At 34.6% G+C, this 18,823-nt stretch overlaps 1 long non-coding RNA gene across 1 annotated transcript in view; it reads left to right on the forward strand.

Moving 5' to 3' along the window:
* Positions 1 to 2,598: 2,598 nt before the first annotated feature.
* The window catches only part of LOC143662530 (uncharacterized), a 60,429-nt gene continuing 44,204 nt past the window's right edge, over positions 2,599 to 18,823 (forward strand). The window contains exon 1 of the long non-coding RNA XR_013165390.1: positions 2,599 to 2,663. This is a non-coding gene — a long non-coding RNA (uncharacterized LOC143662530). The remainder of the gene's footprint in view (positions 2,664 to 18,823) is intronic.

The following is an 18,823-nucleotide window of genomic DNA, read 5'->3' on the forward strand; positions in this document are numbered from 1 at the left end:
TACATATCACATTTCCTCATCTAAGCAAGTATCACTGACATTCAATATGAAGAAATGAGATACTTCCCCTGTCTTCCAAAATTAGAAAACATGAGAGCCTGGAGTAAGACCCTGCTGTCTAATTACACAACCTCTGATGGATGGGCTGTGTCATTCCCAGATTACTGATGGTATGGAGCTCTTTGGAGTAGACTCACTACAAAGATTTACAACAAGCCAAGTTCTCAATCTGTTTGGAAGATTGTTGGATTGTGCAATAATCAGTTTTCTTTTTTCATTATATGACACTTTGATTTTTCAAAATATACGTGAGAATAATATTGTATATCATACTTACACATATTTGAAGAGAAACCAGGAAGATTGTGCTTTCTCTTTCATCTTGCATACTCTTATTTTATTTGCATAAAAACCTAGCCTAGCATAGATTAAAAATTGGTTGCTTCATAGGTATTAAAAATGTCTTTTTTTTCTTTTTGGCTACAATTCTTTCTGCAGCCTTCTCTTACTCTTTCCTCCATTGTTAGCTTGTCTATCTTGTTCTTCCTTTTCTTTTTATGATGTTATTAATTTCTGGCATAGAACAAATAGCCTTCAGGTCTTTTTTTTACCCAGAGTTCTGTAATTTCATTTTTGTGTGTGTGTTCAAGTGTTCATCCCCTACAAGCAATTACAAATGCTCTGCCAGCACCAAGTAATTACATGCTTTTACTGATTACTTGGTAATTATTCCTGACATTACTAAGTTCTTTCAAATATTAATGTGTACCATTCTTGGAATTTATGACAGCAAAAGATTTGATCATATTTTTGAAAGAGAAAGAAATGTACGTTGAAAAGTATTTGTGCTCCATTTTCTCCATTTGTTCATGAAAAAGGAATAAGTGCATGTGTAGCTAATGTGATGTGCAGAAGATAAAATGATTCCTCACTGAAAGTAAGTGATCTTGATTTTTGCAAAGAACAATGCTAGTCATGGATAAAGACTTTTGAAGCCAGCAGATTTATCACATTTTTATTGATTGATTCATTTGACAAATATTTATGGGATGCTTACCATATGGCAGGAAGAGTGCTATAATCTAGGGATTCATTGATAAAGGGAAAAAAAAGTTGGATCTCCCTCTCTTTGCTGCTTTCAGATTGTTTACCATTGTTGACCAGATAGTCAAATGAATAGAGTATTGAAGTTGTAACTTTGATAAGGACTGTGAAGGGGTGGCACATGGTGCCAGGATACATAGTATGAAGGGTTTACCTTGTCTGTTTTAAGGGGAAGGAAAGAAAATTGATGAATGATTCAATATTTAAAGGATGCACTGGGAATAAATTTGCAAAGAGAATTGTGGGCAAAGACTGATTTTTGAGAAGGAAAGCTGCAAGGTAGAGTGCAGAGAGTGAGACTGAGTCTGAAGCAAGATCCAAGAGAGACAAGCCCATACTGGGCCATACCCTAAATTAAAATTATTCACAGAAGTTTAATGAGACATCTTTTCAAGCTTTTAAACAGGCTGGAAATATGATCAGATTTGAAAGTGCCTGGCTGGAGATCTAGGAAGAGAACTGAAGAACCTATTGCAGTACTTTAGGTGAAGGTTAATAAGGGAAATTACAATGATAATAGTGGAGAAGGAAAGATGCGTAAGAATTTAGAAATAATAAGACGGGACTTAGTAAAATGGAAAGGGAGGTGAAAGAATGTTAAGAATATCTTCTAGATTACTGACTTGCACAACTGGATATTTAATACATTGGAAGAGATTGGATTTTGGGTGAAAGATCGTGATTTCCCTAAGTGTGTCTTTGAGTGTGTTCAGTTTGAAAGTACTTAGGACTTCCCAAGCAGAGTCAGATAAACAGTTGACTATATAAACTAGACTACAGGTGGAAATTTGAGCCAATCTTTGCTTAACAAATGTTTAATGAATGAAGAAAGAAGCACTTGTTTGAATTAATCAAGCATAAAAGTAGAGGTAAGTCCTATTTTGGTCTTGTGACCCTGAACCTTTTTCACTATGCCATGCTGCTACATCTTGACATTTTATTTTTATGAGAGAGCTCTTCAACAGCTCTTAATTAGACTCATTGACAGTTATATCAAATTTATCCTGAGATAATAAATGCTTTCAGTGACCCATCCAGATCCCCGGGCTGCTCTAAGTATTGACTGGTAGGTCTTATAAATCATCCTTTCCATAGAGTCTCTCTTCATCAAGTAAAGCCAGCTCACCTGGGAGCTCTGCCTACCCGGTAGCCTTCAGACAATGACTGACTCGTATAAGGTACAAAAGGCTAGAGTCTTTCCAGGACAAATTTGCTGTGTAGTTTATACTCCAGAGATGTCAAGCTATTTAGATCCTGTTGAAGCTAAAGAAAACCTGAGATTGCATTCTTGTTTAGGCCCTTTCCAGTTCCCTCACTCCCTTTCAGATTTTTTGCTAAAAGAGCAATCCCTCATGTTCCTATGCTGTGTTACACTCACCCTCAAACTGAGTGGCTTGGAAATAATAACAGCAATTATTTTGCTCACAATTGAAATATGGACATGGCTCCATGGAGACAGCTTGCTTCTGTACTACTCATATGTAATTCAGGTGTCAGAAATCATCTTGAGACTCGATGGCTGATGCTGGCTATACTCAAACAGCTGCAAGCTGGAACAGGTGGGGCCCTTTGGTCATCTCTCCCTATTTCTAATAGTCCTTCTATATAATCCCACCAGTGGCTTCAGGGAAGCTGGCCTTCCTATCTGTTAACTGAACAGTCTGAAGACCTGTGTCTCGAGACAGAGAGTCAGGAAGAAGCTCTATCCTTCTCAAGGTTTAGCTTTAGAAGTCACACAACCATACTCTGTTGGTGGAAGCTGTCAAACCCACTTAGGGGTAAGAAATTACCTTCACTTTTTGTGAGGGGCTGTGGTAAGGTTTTGAAAGAACATATGGAAATGGACCTATTGCTGTGACAACTTCTGGAAAACACAATTTGCCACACTTCAATAAATCACATTCACCTGGATTCCTGTCTAAGGTTCTGCTTCCAAGGAACCTAATGAAAGACACCAGGAAAGTGAGTTGGACTCATATCCTTCTCATATTTTGGTGTGGACAGTTTCTAACTATTTCTAAAACCATTTTTAATAGTATTCATTGTTTCATTAATTATGCATTTCACGTAAACTTCTGTTAATATAATCTTAGTGTTTTTAATATGTCTGTTCACTCTGTAGATAGTACCAGTGGAAATGTATCAATCAAGAATATATTCTCTTGCATCGTTATGCATTTCATTTGGAATTTTCAAGAAATAACTCTTTCATTAGGTATTTCTGATTTCTTATAGAAAACATCATAATATGTCAGATAAAGTTTTTTTTCTGTTAGATTTTATCCAGTCCTTAAGATTTGGAAAATGAAATTTTATTATCTGGTATCAATGGAATTCCATTAAATTTAGTAATTTTTTTCTTCTCAAACTGGCATACTGTATAGTTTAGAAAAGGATAAAGATAAAGGATATTTATTCTTCAAGCATTAAATTGAGATAAAATACAGTGAATCTGCTTGAACTATTTTATTCCAATAAGGAGTAAGAGAGAGTGGAAAATAATAAAAGCCCTCTTAAAGCCACTGGAGAGTTCCTGAATTTTGGGTTAAGGTAGGTTTGGGCAGTCATTGCAAAAGACGAAGGTAGAGGGATGAGTGATTTCGTTGGATGACTCACACGAGAGACTGAAAAACAGAACGCTGTGTCCAAGGCCTTGTTCCTTTCTCTTAGGGACAGCTGTAGAACTCTGGGAGTAAAACTGAGCGGCAAGTGCAGAGCTCTGGCCATTCTAGATTGGAAAATTTATTTATGGGAGTACCAAGCACTGTTGTTGGTGTGGCTGCTTTATCCTTTGAATTTATAGCTGGGTCATTAACGATTATATTCTAAGCCTGATTTTGCTTTTCTGTGTTTTACTGTTGTAAAACAAGCTATTTTCATACAGTATACATGTAAGTAATCTTTCAGCTCTACAATCTGGAGCAACACAAGTTGTTGATGTTAATTACCCCTCTGCCACCTGTGTTTTCAGTGAAAGGCTTTGCCAACTGACTTAGGTTTAATTTTTGTTATGATTAGAAGTTCTGAGAAAGATTTTTTAAATATGTAATTTGAGTGCTGAGATAAAATATTTAATTGAAAATATTTCTCAATGGGCACTATGGGCTGATCCCACTGTTAGGCAATTTATATAAACAAATTCTCACATATGCACAATGAGCCTAATACTTTCAGAAGTCAATAAATGAAAAAACTGAGAAAAATTAAGTTTCCTTCACTAGGTAAAAGAGAAAGTAAATTTTAAAAGCTGAGATTTTGACCCACGACTCTGACTCAAAAACTTATGCTTATTATGCTATTGCTAGAATTCAAATTGAAGAAAATGATCAACAAATTCTTGAACAAATGCTTGAGAAATTCTAAACAATATGATTTAGGAAAATGAATTGGTTTTATCTGGAGCCTATTAATACTTTTGGTTCTATTATCTCTTGCATTTAATTGAAAAGCTCTATATTATTTTCTTAGCATTTTGTGCTCTCAAATAAGAACATGGTGTTTGTAAGCAAAATAATAACTATAAATAAATTTCCAGGAAGTTTTTAAGTTGTTTTACCTTCTGTTGGATTGATACTAAGTTAGTAGTGAATCTTTACACTTTAGTTCCCATATGTTCTGTCTTTCATATGTTGTAAATCAATTATAATTTTATATCAAGCATTTAAATAAAATATTAGAAGACATTAGATTAAGCCTTGTGAATTTAATAAACCTATGAGTTATAAATAACCATTCTTTAATTGTTTGGTAAATTAATACTAAGTTTGCGACATTATTTTGCTCTGAACTCAAATTTTACATAATTCTCTAACCTAATGATTTGAATAATTGAGTTGTAATAAAAAAAAGTTTCCAAACTAATAAAATTAACAGGCTATGTTAAGAACAAGACCCGTATAATATTGCTCAGCAATCATTTTTCATAAACTTGAAATTCTGCTAGCTAATAGTTGGATATAGAATAACACCTTTGAAGTTGATGTTGACATGTCTAAACTGCAGTCATCTCAATTCCTAACAGTTTTTGTGCAGTATCTTTGTTTTCTGCACAGAGAGCATATTCTTGAACTCATCTATAATGACATTTACATAGAGTAACTATCAACATGATCTTATGAACATTTTTCCATCTGAAATTGCCCGAAAATTGTGAAATAGATTACTTGCTTCTGATCTGTTGCAGTCAATCAATCTCTCTCTCTCTTAACATTTCTATTAAAGCTTCTTCACATCCCATATATACCACTAATATCTACTAAATGAGGGCACTTTTTTTTTTTTTTTGCCTGACTTAAACTTCTGTATCTTAATGATAGGTATCAACTATACTAAGTGTCTCTGCATATCTATTTTAGATGCTGGAGTTGAATCTTTGAATTGGTTAGCTGTAGAGGGGATGAGACCTCAATCTAAATATAAACTCCCCCCAAATCCTGGATGACTGCTATGCATAGGGGAGACCCCTGGGGAATGGTGAAAAAGCAGACCAAAGCACAAGAATATACTAAATGTGAAGGAGTTATAATGAGATTTTCTTGTTCATATCTTTTTTGACTCGGTGCATTCATCTATCCATATGGCACTTAAGCAGCAGAGAGTGGGAGATTTTCACAACCATACTGGGGTGAGAAAAATGGCTGGAAATTTAGGAGGAGCCCCCAGAAGAATTGAAATACAGAGAAGGTGATTGCACAATTTTGAGTGTGAACTGCCAAATCCTGGAAAATTATAAAACATGCAGGCCCAGGAAGACCACCCGTGTCTGAGATAAATGAACAGCTATAGGGGTTAAGGCTGAACAGAGACATAAGCTGCTGTACCAACGCACAGGAGACACAGTTACAACTTAAGACTGGGCAAAACATCTACCTACTAGAACAGGACAATTTACTGAACAAACAAATGACAAGCAGTACTTGTTAGTATTTCCTTTCCCTTAAAGGATGGATTAATGGCACAGAATGAGGAAAGAAAATGTGAAAGAGTTTCAGTGAAACAGGAGTTAGAAAGAGAATTGTCTGAACCTGTAATTATAGATTCAGAATAAGAGAATATAGAAATTGGGGAAAGATAGAATTTGAGTAGGTAATAGTTGAGACTTTCTCTGAAATGAGGAAGCCAAATCTGAGATCTGGAGAGTAGAGTAACTATAATTAAGAACTCTCTTCCAGGTTTTCTTGGTTCCCTACACCCACCTAGGACCTCTCCGCTTCTCTGCCGATGGCAGGGGTCCCAGGACTCACCTACTCTTCTCAGGCTCTGGAAGTGCCCCCAGCCAGGGAAACAATCTCCCATCTTCTGGTCACCTGGGAAGGGCTTGCCCCCCTTTAGACTTTGGTTCCTTTACATTGCTTTGCAACCGTGGTTCCTGATAACTTTTAAAAATCAAATTTTTAATTATCTAATTTGCTCATTGCTATAATGTTAAGTCATAAACTTTTACAAGTTAACTGGAGGCAAAAGTTCTATTTGTTATGTATTAGCCATACCTTTTCTGTATATATGAAATGCTTCATAATAAAAGAGATCCAAGTAGACATTAGCTACTTTTGCAGGGTTTCAGAAAAACAAGGGATTTGTAGTATCACAGAGATTAGAATTTAATGCCATAAAATGTCTAGGTGTGTGCTATGATTGTTAGCGTCTATCTCTTAAGGAGACACTACTTTCCCTATCCATTTTCTTCTATTCGCTATTTCTTTTAAAATCTAAAATGTTATTTATTTGGGAGAAATTTATTTACCATTCATTGGTAATAACAGGGAAAAGTAAATACTGAGGGAATTTAAAAACTGAAAATTTTTATGGTAAATAAATATCAACTCATAGTAACTGAGAGCTCTGATATTTATATCATTCTGCATTCCATGGAGGAAATTATGTGTTAACCTAACACCTGTGAATTTAGGGGCGACAAAATTTTCCAAACCAAAGCCTTTCGTTTTATCAAAGATCTATTTTATAGCATTATGTATAATGTATATATTTTAGACTTTTAAGAGATATTATTTATAGTTCTCTACCCTTTCTGTGGAATTTCGATCAGAATGCTTAGTTGCTTTTTTAGTATTTTTCTGAATACTTTTGTCGAAAGGGTTCCCACTGATTTATAAGACCAACTCAATTCTTTAGCATAATTGGCAAGAATCTCTGTTATTAGACTTCTTACTCACACCCCAAATTTAACCCCTAAATTTCTATTGATTGCATTCTATTTATAAGTTGTTTTAGTTTTTTATATATTCCAGGGTCATTTCCACCTCAAAGACTCCATGCACACTAATTCCATTGCCTCAGAGGCTCTTGCCATCATCTGTGCCTATTCAGCGCTGATGGATTTTTCAGTTCTCAAGGTCAATTTCACTTTCCTCGTGTCAAGATCAAATCTTTCTGTTAAGCATTCGTATTACGCACTGTACTTGTTTTACTTTTTACTTGGTAATATTATCAACATTATTATCTCTTTAGGCATTTTTGATTTATTATCTCTCTTCTCCGTTGGATGGTAGCAGAAGAACAGACAAAATATCTGAATGTTCATAATTGCCCCAGGCCTTGTATCCAGTAGATGCTCAACAAATACTGATTTAAAGAATGCCTGAAGGAACCAACCTAATTATTTTTCTTGCATTTGAACAGGCAATATTATCTCTGGGTGTCATGGTATAGATTTTAAATTGCCGTCTTCCCTTCAGCTGATTAGGAAATATTAAATAGATTTTTCTGAGTTACCTATTTTTAAATAATTTGAAATGGAAAGGAGTATCACTAACGATTCACTACATAACATACGTTTCACTAGAATTTTTAGTCACAAGTTTTCTTTCTCTTATTAACCCATATAAAATAAGTGAACGGTGAGAAAACAAATGTATTAATTTTCATTATCTCAATGTAGATCTAAAGGATGATTTAGACTCAGTATGTATTGCTTGTATTAATGTTAGTATAATAAAAGGCCATTATAATTTTATTGCTGCCACATAACTGCACAGTCTTAGTGGTTGTTGAATGGGAAGAGAATTGGAGACAGAGAATTTGGATGAGATTATAAAAATATATTACATATATATATGATTTTTTTCCCCTAAGGTTTTGATTTTTCTGGAAACTGACAAAAAACTTCACTAAAATGAAATTATTCAGATGGTCTTTTTCACATACTTTAAGTGATAGTGTAAATTGCTATTATGTTGCTAGAAAGAAATGTCTATCAATAGCATTTTCATTATTTTATGTAGTAATTTAAATTTTTAATAATGTTGTGGACATAACTAGATATACCCAAAGAGAAATGTGTCCAAGTAGTTTCACTGCAATACCTTAAATAGTCTAAAACTTAGAAATATAATAAATGTCCATTAATTTGGAAATGGTTATATAAAATTGCTATATCCCTACAATGTAATAGTAAGCATTCACTGAAAAAGTAACATTTAAGGTTATTTAGATATTCTTAGAGGATATAGATTTGGAAAATGATGTTGGCATAATGCTAAATGAAAGCTGATACAAAATGGTAGATCACAAACGTAACGTAAATTAAAATTCATATTTTCTGCACACATACAAATATACAGTATAATGCTAAATAAATAAAACAATATATGTATGCTGGTTTGAAAGGAAGTATGCCCCCTAGAAAAGCCATGTTTTGATCAAAATCCTATTTCATAAAGGTAAAATAATCCCTATTCAATGCTGTATGTTTGAAACTGTAATCACATCATCTCCCTGGATGATGTGATTTAGTCAAGAGTGGCTGTTAAACTGGATTAGGTGATGACATGTCTCCACCCATTTGGGTGGGTCTTGATTGGTTTATTGGAGTCCTATAAAAGAAGAAACATTTTGGAGAAAGAAAGAGATTCGGAGAGAGCAGAGAATGCTGCAGCACCACGAAGCAAAGAGTCCACGAGCCAGCAACCTTTGGAGATGAAGAAGGAAAATGCCTCCCGGGGAGCTTCATGAAACCGGAAGCCAGGCGAGAAAGCTCGCAGATGATGCCGTTTTCGCCATGTGCCCTTCCAGCTGAGAGAGAAGCCCTGACTCTATTCGTCATGTGCCTTCTCGCTTGAGAGAGAAACCCTGAACTTCATCGGCCTTCTTGAACCAAGGTATCTTTCCCTGGATGGATGCCTTTGATTGGACAATTCTATAGACTTCCTTTAATTGGGACATTTTCTCAGCCTTAGAACTGTAAACTAGCAAGTGATTAAATTCCCCTTTTAAAAAGTCATTCTGATTCTAGTATATTGCATTCCAGCAACTAGCAAACTAGAACAATGTGCAATAGTGTAACAATTTAAAATAAAGGTATGTTATACATCACACTTATACAAACAAGCACACAGTTGGAGAAAAAGGAGAAGAAATACATCAAATGTTATCTTTTTTCTACGTATGGAATTATGGGTGATTTTTCTTCTCTTCATGCTTCTCTGTATTTTCTAAAAACAATTATATGAATTGAAGATTGCATATGTATTGCTTTTATAATGAGAGGACATATTATTTATAAAGTTATCTCACTAACTGAAACTTTGTAGATTTAGCAATGAAGGCATCGGTGTGATTATTCCTGATTGCAACGCTGTTTGGTTTCATTTTATATTAACTACGCCTTGTATTTGCACTGTCAGTGGATAGAAATCTATATATTGTGTTATTTTGTAAATGTGTACTGCACCAAGAGGTTTAAGTCATTTCCTTTTTTTTAAGTTTATCTTTATAGTTTTCCTCCTTACACAATGTGTTCCGATATAGATAGATTGAAAAAAGGAATAACATCATCACTATTCTATTTCTCATGAAGTAGGAAATGATGAGTAATCCATACATTGATTTTTATATGTGAGGTCTTCAAAGACAACTGCATCTTGATTATCCTTTGAGAGTTATATTTTTCCTTTGAGATTTTATCCTGACAGAAAGATACTTGAAAATTGAAATTTTATGTTAATGTCATATATCTGGAATTTGAATGTCTTGATTTACAAAGGTTTTGTAGACTCAAATACCATTTTTAAAAAATTTCCTTTCATTAAGAACTTTTGCGAGTAGAAGAAAATAACATTTGTCAGCAAATAGAGTTAATCAGTATACAGAAATTACTGAGTCATATTATATGTTGGTATTGAAATACTCAGCTTCTTGACAATGTTTTTCTTTTTGCTTTCCGCATGGGCAGGCACCGGGAATCAAACCCGGGTCTCCATCATGGCAGGCGAGAACTCTGCCACTGAGCCGCCATCGCACCGCCCTTGACAATATTTTGCTTTTCATATATTCATAGGAATGTGTTTGCTCTGGAAAACTACAGATCGATGGGTAAGATTTCTGACTTTACAGACGAGTGGTAAACAGAGCAGTCTTTCTACTTTTAAACAATGTCATAAGAATATGTGATGATATTAAATTTCTTCTAAAGTACAGAATCAAATTATTTCTAGCATTTAGACCTTGGTAAATGTTAAGCTCACTTTTTCCTCAGAATATTCTCCTTGCGTGGCATCTGTTGTACTGCTTTCTCTGCATTTTTCTCCCTGTTCCTCTGACAGCTCCTTAATGGCCTCCTGCTGGTAGTAGTAGGAGAAACAATGGAAAGGAGTTGAGCCAAGCCAAGCAGGATGAAAATAAACTTTGTTTCCTCTGTTAACCTTTCCACCACAAGCCTTATCACAGTTTCAGGTGTACAACTAATATTAGAGTAGGCACCAATGGTGCAATGGAATTATACATCTACCACTGGGTGGTAACCCTAGCTCACATATGCCTATATAGCTTTTCACATTTGATTAGGATAGCAGGCAATATGGTGAACTATGCTTCTCTGTTTCTGTGATTATCACCCTGTGGACTGTATTCTTTCAGGCAAGGGACTGTGACATATGCATCATCATATTTGCACTGTTCAGCTATGTAAATGAACAAATGCAGGATAGAAATAAAACGGGGGTCTGCTAATACCCAATCAATGAACATCTTGATCCCACACTGTGGAAGCATTATAGATAAATATATTACAATATAACTCTGTAGTTTGGAAGAACTGGTTTAAAAAAACTATGCTTTTCTGTGTCTTAAGTGTTCATAAGTGAATCATCAGGGCTATGGAATAAAAAGGAGAGGTACAGGCTTGTCTACATCATTTTTCCATTTCAACAGGAACAACTTTCAGTCTTACACTCTTATTTTAAATGTATATGCTTCCGAATGGATTTATGACTTCTGCGTGAATTGTAGAAGACTGCAAAGAGTATCCCTTCCTTCATTTTAGCTACAACAGCTGAAAAATCTGTAACTCTGTGGTTTTCTTGTACTGGAGAACTGAAGTAACAGAGCAACAAAATAACTAAAATTTAAGGAACAAAAGGTGCCTCCAAGAAGAGCCTGGGCATGTGCACTTGATTACCTGACAGTGTCAGAGGCTGCCGAGACTTGTTAGAATAATTTTACTGATATTATTAATGGATTTGTAAAGGCCAAGTGTGGGCTAGCCAGAGAGCATAGAACCTCTGGGCTGAGAATACACAGGAGGACTTTGCTCCCTCCGTAGGCTTTTCTCCACAGATGTTACCAGGTTCTCACAAAAATCATTGGCAAGAGTCTTGAGGATGGCTTCCTCGTGATGCGTGGTCAGGGTGGGGGACAACAGCCACTGGGAGAAAATGAACCCTTTTCCCCATTCCTTCTCTCCTGGCTCTCCTCTGGAGTGAAAAGCAAACGCTGTAATACTTAATATAGACCCACATCAACTGGGAGAAGGTAACGGAAAATGAAAACCCTCTGTCCTCTGCTAAGGACAAGGATACAAATGGGCAAAGACCTACACCTGGGGTGGGCTAGCGCTCTGAGAAGGCTCTACCCCCAAGGTGCGGGAACAAAGTGCCTGCCTAGGAAGGAGGACTCATCAGAGCCAAGTTGAGCCCACCTGCCCTGTCCCTCACGTTCAGGCTAAAATGGCACAAGTGGTGCAAACTGCCAAGGGAAGGTGGACAGCATGGTCATGGACCCTTCTGAAGCGCAGCACAAGGGGAGATAGAAAGCTGAAGGTAGAGCAGACATTGAGAAAAAGCCTCTTGCAAAATACCCTTTCACTTAAAAACAAGGGAACACTAAAAGAAATGCGAAGCACGTGGTCCATAGTAACACGAATCCCAAATCCAGAGAAACTTTTTGACTGTTTTGATTCAGTGTCCTATCCAAAAGCCTGAGTAAGGTGCTCTAGATTAGGCAGACCATCATAATTCACTTAAAAAGTAAATACTGGGGGTGCAAGGGTAGTTCAGAGGTAGAATTCTCAACAGCCATGCGGGAGACCCCAGTTTGATTCCTGTCCGTGTACTTTCCCAAAAACAAACAAAGAAACAAAAAATAAAAATTCAACAAATGGCACTGCAATAACGGGAATAACGGGGTACTCACATGGAAAAATAATGAAATGTGAACCCCGTCATACAGCATACAAAAAAAAAAAGGAAATACTATGCGGTTTCCCAGATCTTGATAATTACCCCTGGATGATCTGATTAAAGACAGGTCAAATCCTTATTCAAACATAGTCTGTATCAGAAGTGAAGAAATGGAATTTCTCTGTTTATATATGGGAAAACGAAAAATGAAGAAGAAAAAAAAGTCAATTGATTATCCCATTAAACATATTCTTCATCTTTTTAATTTTAATTTCTAGCATTTAAATTTCATTATTTCTTGTAGTTTGCATCTCTCTTCTAAAATTCCCCATCTAATCTTGCATCTTGTCTACCATTTTTGCCACAGCCTTTATCTTATTAACCATAGTTATTTTTCTGTCTGATTTTTCTAGCAAGTATCTCCTAGCTTAGTGTGGCTCTGTTGATTGCTTTGTTGCTCATTCATATGTTGTTGGATATTTTTCTTGTTTTTATCTAGGCCTCTTAATTTTTGTTGCAAACTGGACATCTTGATAGGACAGATTCAAGAATCCTTTATCAGGACAAATTTAATAAATACAGATATTAAAAATACAATAATATCTCATCCTACTCTGGGTTTATGAGGCCTCAATATTTGACTCACTATGAAAAGAATGAAGAAAAGTCTTAGTTTAAAGTATAACATGTTGTGTACATGGGAAGAAAATTAGATTAGGCCTCTTAGCTGTTTATTTCCAAAGCATTATATGTTACAATTTACAAAGCCATTTGATCCATTCTGAAAACATTCTAGCAGCATATTTTTATTTTAAATATTTTTAAAATTTATTTTTTAATTGGCATATAACAAAATAAATGTTTGTACATTTCTAGGAAGTGTGACCAATGCATAAAGTCATGTATCTTCCACCGCAATGAAGATACAAAACACTCATGTAACTACCACACACACATACAATTCCTTTGGTAATGCCTCTACTTTAATCCCTGATCTCAGCAATAAGTGATCTATGCTCCTTGCCTATAAGTTTGCCTTTTCCAGAAAGTTATATAAATGGAATTGCAACCTTTTGGGCCTGGATTTTTTTCAATTGGCATAATATTGGTGAGATTCATCCATGTCATTCTGCAAACCAATAGTTTGTTCTATTGTATTTCTGAATGATATTGTATGGATATATCACATTTGGTTTTTACATTTCCCAGAGAAAGGGCATTTGGTTCTTCCCAGGTTTGGATGTTTGTGAATAAAGCTGCTATAAACATTCATATGTAGGCATTTGTGTGAATGTAAATATTCCTTTCTTTTAGGTAAATATTTAGGAAGGGGATTGCTGGATATTATGATCAGTGCAAGTTTAACTTTATAAGAAATTGCCAAGTTGTTTTTTTTTTTCCCAGAGAGAAAAATCAAATTACGTGAAACAACATGAAAGCAGCAGAAACTGATAAAGCATCCAAGGACAGTACTTGTTGAGGAACTTGGTAGAGATGGAGTAGATACCTACTCCTAGGTATTTATCATGGAAGGTCTAGTGTAGTTGCCGCTCAAAAGTGGAAATATCTGGTTTGCCTCTACAGGTCTTTAGTTACATGGTGAATAATATCTTTGATTGAATTAAAGATAAGTTTTAGGGGTGGACATGTTTTTCTCCTTACAGTATGAGGGATAATTGAAGTTTAAAATGGTCACATGAATATCATATTGACAATGCCTCTCTTTCCATTTTTCAAGTTCAAACTAGGGAGAATTTAATCAACTGAATTGAGTGTACTTCTAGTCTAATAGGTTAATCTCTATAATGCAAGGTCTTTTTGGTTCAACCAGGCAAGACAGAGCAAATATTAAAAAAAAAAAAATTGAGGTCAAGACCTCAATTTTTGCATGTAGACCTTTTAAAACATACTATGCAACATAATATTTTAACTTCTAATTTTAAAATAGAAGGATTGAAATTATGATGTTGACCCTACTGAGTTAGAGTAAAAGCTCATGATCTGGCCGAGTGCTAGCAATTATGTCAATAAATTGACAGAGAATTGTATAGTTATAAATTGATTAAAATAAGTCATTTTAAATAATCCCAGGAAATATTGTTTTATCAATGTCAAATAATTCAGTTTATTGTAATTATAAATTATTAGAGGAGAATGCCAGGGATTATATTGAATCAATGTTTTAGATTTGCCTTTGACTTGTTAATTATATTGTTATTGTCTAATATGGTAAATTATAATAGTATTTAACTTCATCATTTTGCTGTGCTCAAAGCCAGCTGAGCATCAAAATTGTAGTTCCTCATGATATAATTATTCAAATAGGACCACAAAATATTTTGAAGTAGACAAACAGGAGATTACAGATCTCTCACCCAGTGTAAGATACTATAGCTCCTGATATCTTTGAATGGTGTTTTGTTTCATAACACACATGAGAAAACATAGTTTTCCCTACTTGGCATATCCATTCTTTCAAAAGATAATGTCTTAAACAGTCTCTGACAACTCTTTGACCTATAAATGTAAGCACGTTCTAGCCCAGTCTCCTAGGCCTCTGGATGATATCTATGAATTAACTGTTATTTCTCTAGTTACTTTCGTTCCTGCTCTCTTTTGTCCTACCTCGTTGATTTCTATGTGACCATTACTCAGAAGCCCTATTTAGGTCATATAGCACAAAGAACAACACCTTCCTTTAAATAATAACAGCATAGTAAAAGAATAAGGGAAATAATGTACACAGTCAAAAAAAATCACCTGAAGAGCAGAATATAGACTGAAAGGCTGACTATGAAATAAGGGGGCAGTGCTTGGACTTGGGCTATATCCTTCTTTTGTAGTCCAGATTGTGTATTGGGCCCAATTACATTGGGAATAAACCTTTGCTAAGGACTCTTGTCTGTCATGGTACTATTTTTTCCTTTCTTCTTGAAACAACTTAGTTAGGGGTTCAAGTCATCTCTTCTCAACTATATTTTTTTGCTGCCTTTAAGAGAGGGCATCCTATTAGCTAGAGCTCAACTATTCTTACGAAAGCTACCCTGTGTGCAGAATGGCCAAAGATGGCCACAACTCATTCCTAGAATGGAAACATCTGCATATTTATTTGGAAGATGATTAAAAGCAAAAGGCTGTTTTATGGTTGGTGGATAGTAAATACATGGTACATGTGATGCTGTGACCTCTCCATCCGTGAGCTCTTTCGAATCTGGATCTAGAGGCAGCCTATGAACCTCTACTAGGCCAATGTGGGAAGCCTGTTGGTTGGAGTTGACACATAAGGGTAGACTTACCAAGGAATCATCATACCTCTTATTCTTAAGTTGATAAGTTATTATTATTTTTGCTGTTTTATTGTTAGTGCTAGAAGTTTGAAAAGAAAGTTATAAAAAGTTAGCCTTAAATTTTTAAGTAATATATTATCCCATTCCATATCCTGATAATAAAAACCAAATTGTTAGGTAATAATCACCTGTATAGATTCATCATTACCTACTTAAATAGTTTAGAAAACAGATTTGTATTAAAACTTATTCAGTAGAATTTTCAACTATACTTCCCAGAGAAGACATCTCTAGAAAAACCATTGCTTAAAGAACTAAATAATGAATGTATGTTAAAATAGTATTGGGCAATGATCCTGGGCTCGGGAAAAATGTGGTCTATATTCCCAAATGACCAAGATATATATAGTTCTGACTTGGCCTTGTATATAAAGTACAAGGAAGAAATGGAAATTACCATAAAGTCCAAAAAGTATATGTTCCCATTAATCACACAGTTTGGAAATGTATCCTAATTATTGGATATATCTTAATTATGACTGGAAATGTATCTTACTGGAAACAGCAATTGTTAGTAACATGGTTTTATATTACCATATAACATATCAATCCTAAATGAAGGCTTACATAATATATTGTCATGTTTTTGTGGATTTACTCAGTTCAGTTGGGCAATTTTCACTTGGTTTCTTATATCATTGTAGTCAGATGGCAGCTGGGACTGGAATTACTTGAACACAGGACTGGGCTAGAAGTTCATGTTGGCTCTTCACGCACATGCTTTGCTCCTCAGCTGGGATTCTTGGAAGAGCTTGAGTTAGAGTCTAAGCATCTCTTTATCTTTGGATGACTCCCACCTGTGTCCAGCATGGTCTTTCTCACAGTTTGGTGATTGCAAGATAATTGGACTTACATGTGGCTGGTTTTCCCAAGAGTTTGTTCCAAGAGGTCCAAGAGGAAGCTACTAGGTTTCTTGTGACCTAGTCTTGGAAGGAAGAATCACATTCACTGTAATTCGCTTGCCAAAATCCAGTTAAAGAGACAGCAGAGATGTAAAGGAAGGAGGCTATATAAGAATGTGGATACCAGAAAGTGTGCTTCATCAGGGGCCCATCTTTAAGACTTAGCTAACACATCTCTTTAGAGTGTTGTGCTGGGGTAGAGAATGTTTAAGAAGAAAGATATCATATTAGAAAGGTAAGGACTTTGTTTATAACTGATTTTTTGAATAGAAAAATTCATAATAATTAGTGAATTCAAACTAAAATTTAAATCTTGAGTGTTCCACTGTATACATTATCATAAATTACATTTCATAAATCACAGAAATTTAAATAGAAATGTCTTTGTACTGAAACACTGAGGTTTTCATACTTAATATTCATAACAAAAACAACACATTTACTGTATATTTTATCCCAGCACAGAATAAGGAATTTAGTAGATATTAAATGCTTGTAGAATAAAACTCTAAAAAGAAATTAATCAGTATGAACAAAAATGATACTTTGTCCAATATAAGTCTGAGGTGCTAAATATTTTAATATAGTTTTTATCAAATTGTTTAATCCTTTGTGAAATGTGGTTGTACTTAAGATAAAAGGCAACTGTCTTCAGAAGGTATTAAGAGTCTTTATTATTGAATTGTCTAGTAACATATAATATAATTGAATGGATTTTTCTACCTATATAGTAGCCTCCATTATCCTCTTATTTGTATAATTGGGGTGATATCATATCACATTATTATTTTATATCTATTGAAGCCTAATTGTAATTTCAAATCCATAGTGAATTGAGAATATATCTTTCACCCAGTGTGTTTATATTCTAATGTGTTTTTCTTTTATGCTTGGTTGTTCAGTACTGTAGAGTAGGAATTAAATTCTGCAGCCATTCACAATAATTATTACAAAATATGAGGGACAGATAGTATATAATCAGTGTACCATGACTTCTGAGCTGAGTCTCCAAACTCAAAAACATTAGGACAAAGCTTATAAAACCAGGGACCAAATGATGGGTTGAAATTGGTATTTGTTTGGTTTGTGTGAGAGAGTGTGAGTCTGTGTCTGTCTCTCTTGTATTCCTTCTTTCTGTGTGTGTGTGTGTGTGTGTGTGTGTGTGTGTGTGTGTGTGAGTGAATTTTGGAATGCAAGCTGCAAGAGGACATGCAGAAAATGACTTTTTTTTTTAATCCATGACCTCTAGGGCTATTCAGCCTGAATTTAGAAGAAGTAAACACAGTTTGGTTTTGTTAAATTATATAGATACATAGATAAGTAATTGGAAATTGTTGTTTAGTAAATATCAATGGTAAAATAAATTCTTAATTTAATTATATGAGCCTATTAATTTTCTGAATTTGTGCAAGATTAATAGTATTTTATTCTTTAAAGTTTGATAGAATTTACCTGTAAATCCATGTGGATATGCAGATGTCTTTTTTTGTGAATGGTTTTTATCATGAATTCATTATCTTTTAAGATAGGGCTATTTGTACTTTTAATTTTTTCTTGAATCAGTATTTGTAAAATACATTTTTCAAGTAACCTCTCATTTCATCTAAGTCTTAAAATTTTTGTCAAATAGTTGATCATAATATTTTCTTACTATTCTTTCATTCTTTCATGCCATACACTGATAATTTGTGTTTTCTATTTTTTTTCCTTATAGTTATGCTAGATTTAATCAGTTTTATCAATTGCTTAAAAGGACATACATTTGGCTTTGTTAACCTTCTTTATTGTTTTCTTTCTATTTCATCATCTTCTGCTCTTTAGTATTGTTTTCTTTCTCCTCAGTGTGGTGTGAATATGTTCTCCTTTTTCTAGCTTCTTAAGGTGGAAACTTTGTAGATACTTGTCTTTAAATGGTTCATCTTCTTAAGAATATTTAGAATTAATTTTTTTCTTCTAAACTCTGCTTTAGCAGTATATCACAAATTTACAAATTTTATATTTATTTTGAAAAACGATTTTCATTTTCCTTTTGATCTCTTCTTTAACCCGTTATTAC

This window comes from Tamandua tetradactyla, chromosome 18 (genome assembly GCF_023851605.1).
Source record: "Tamandua tetradactyla isolate mTamTet1 chromosome 18, mTamTet1.pri, whole genome shotgun sequence".
Classification (NCBI taxonomy): domain Eukaryota; kingdom Metazoa; phylum Chordata; class Mammalia; order Pilosa; family Myrmecophagidae; genus Tamandua; species Tamandua tetradactyla.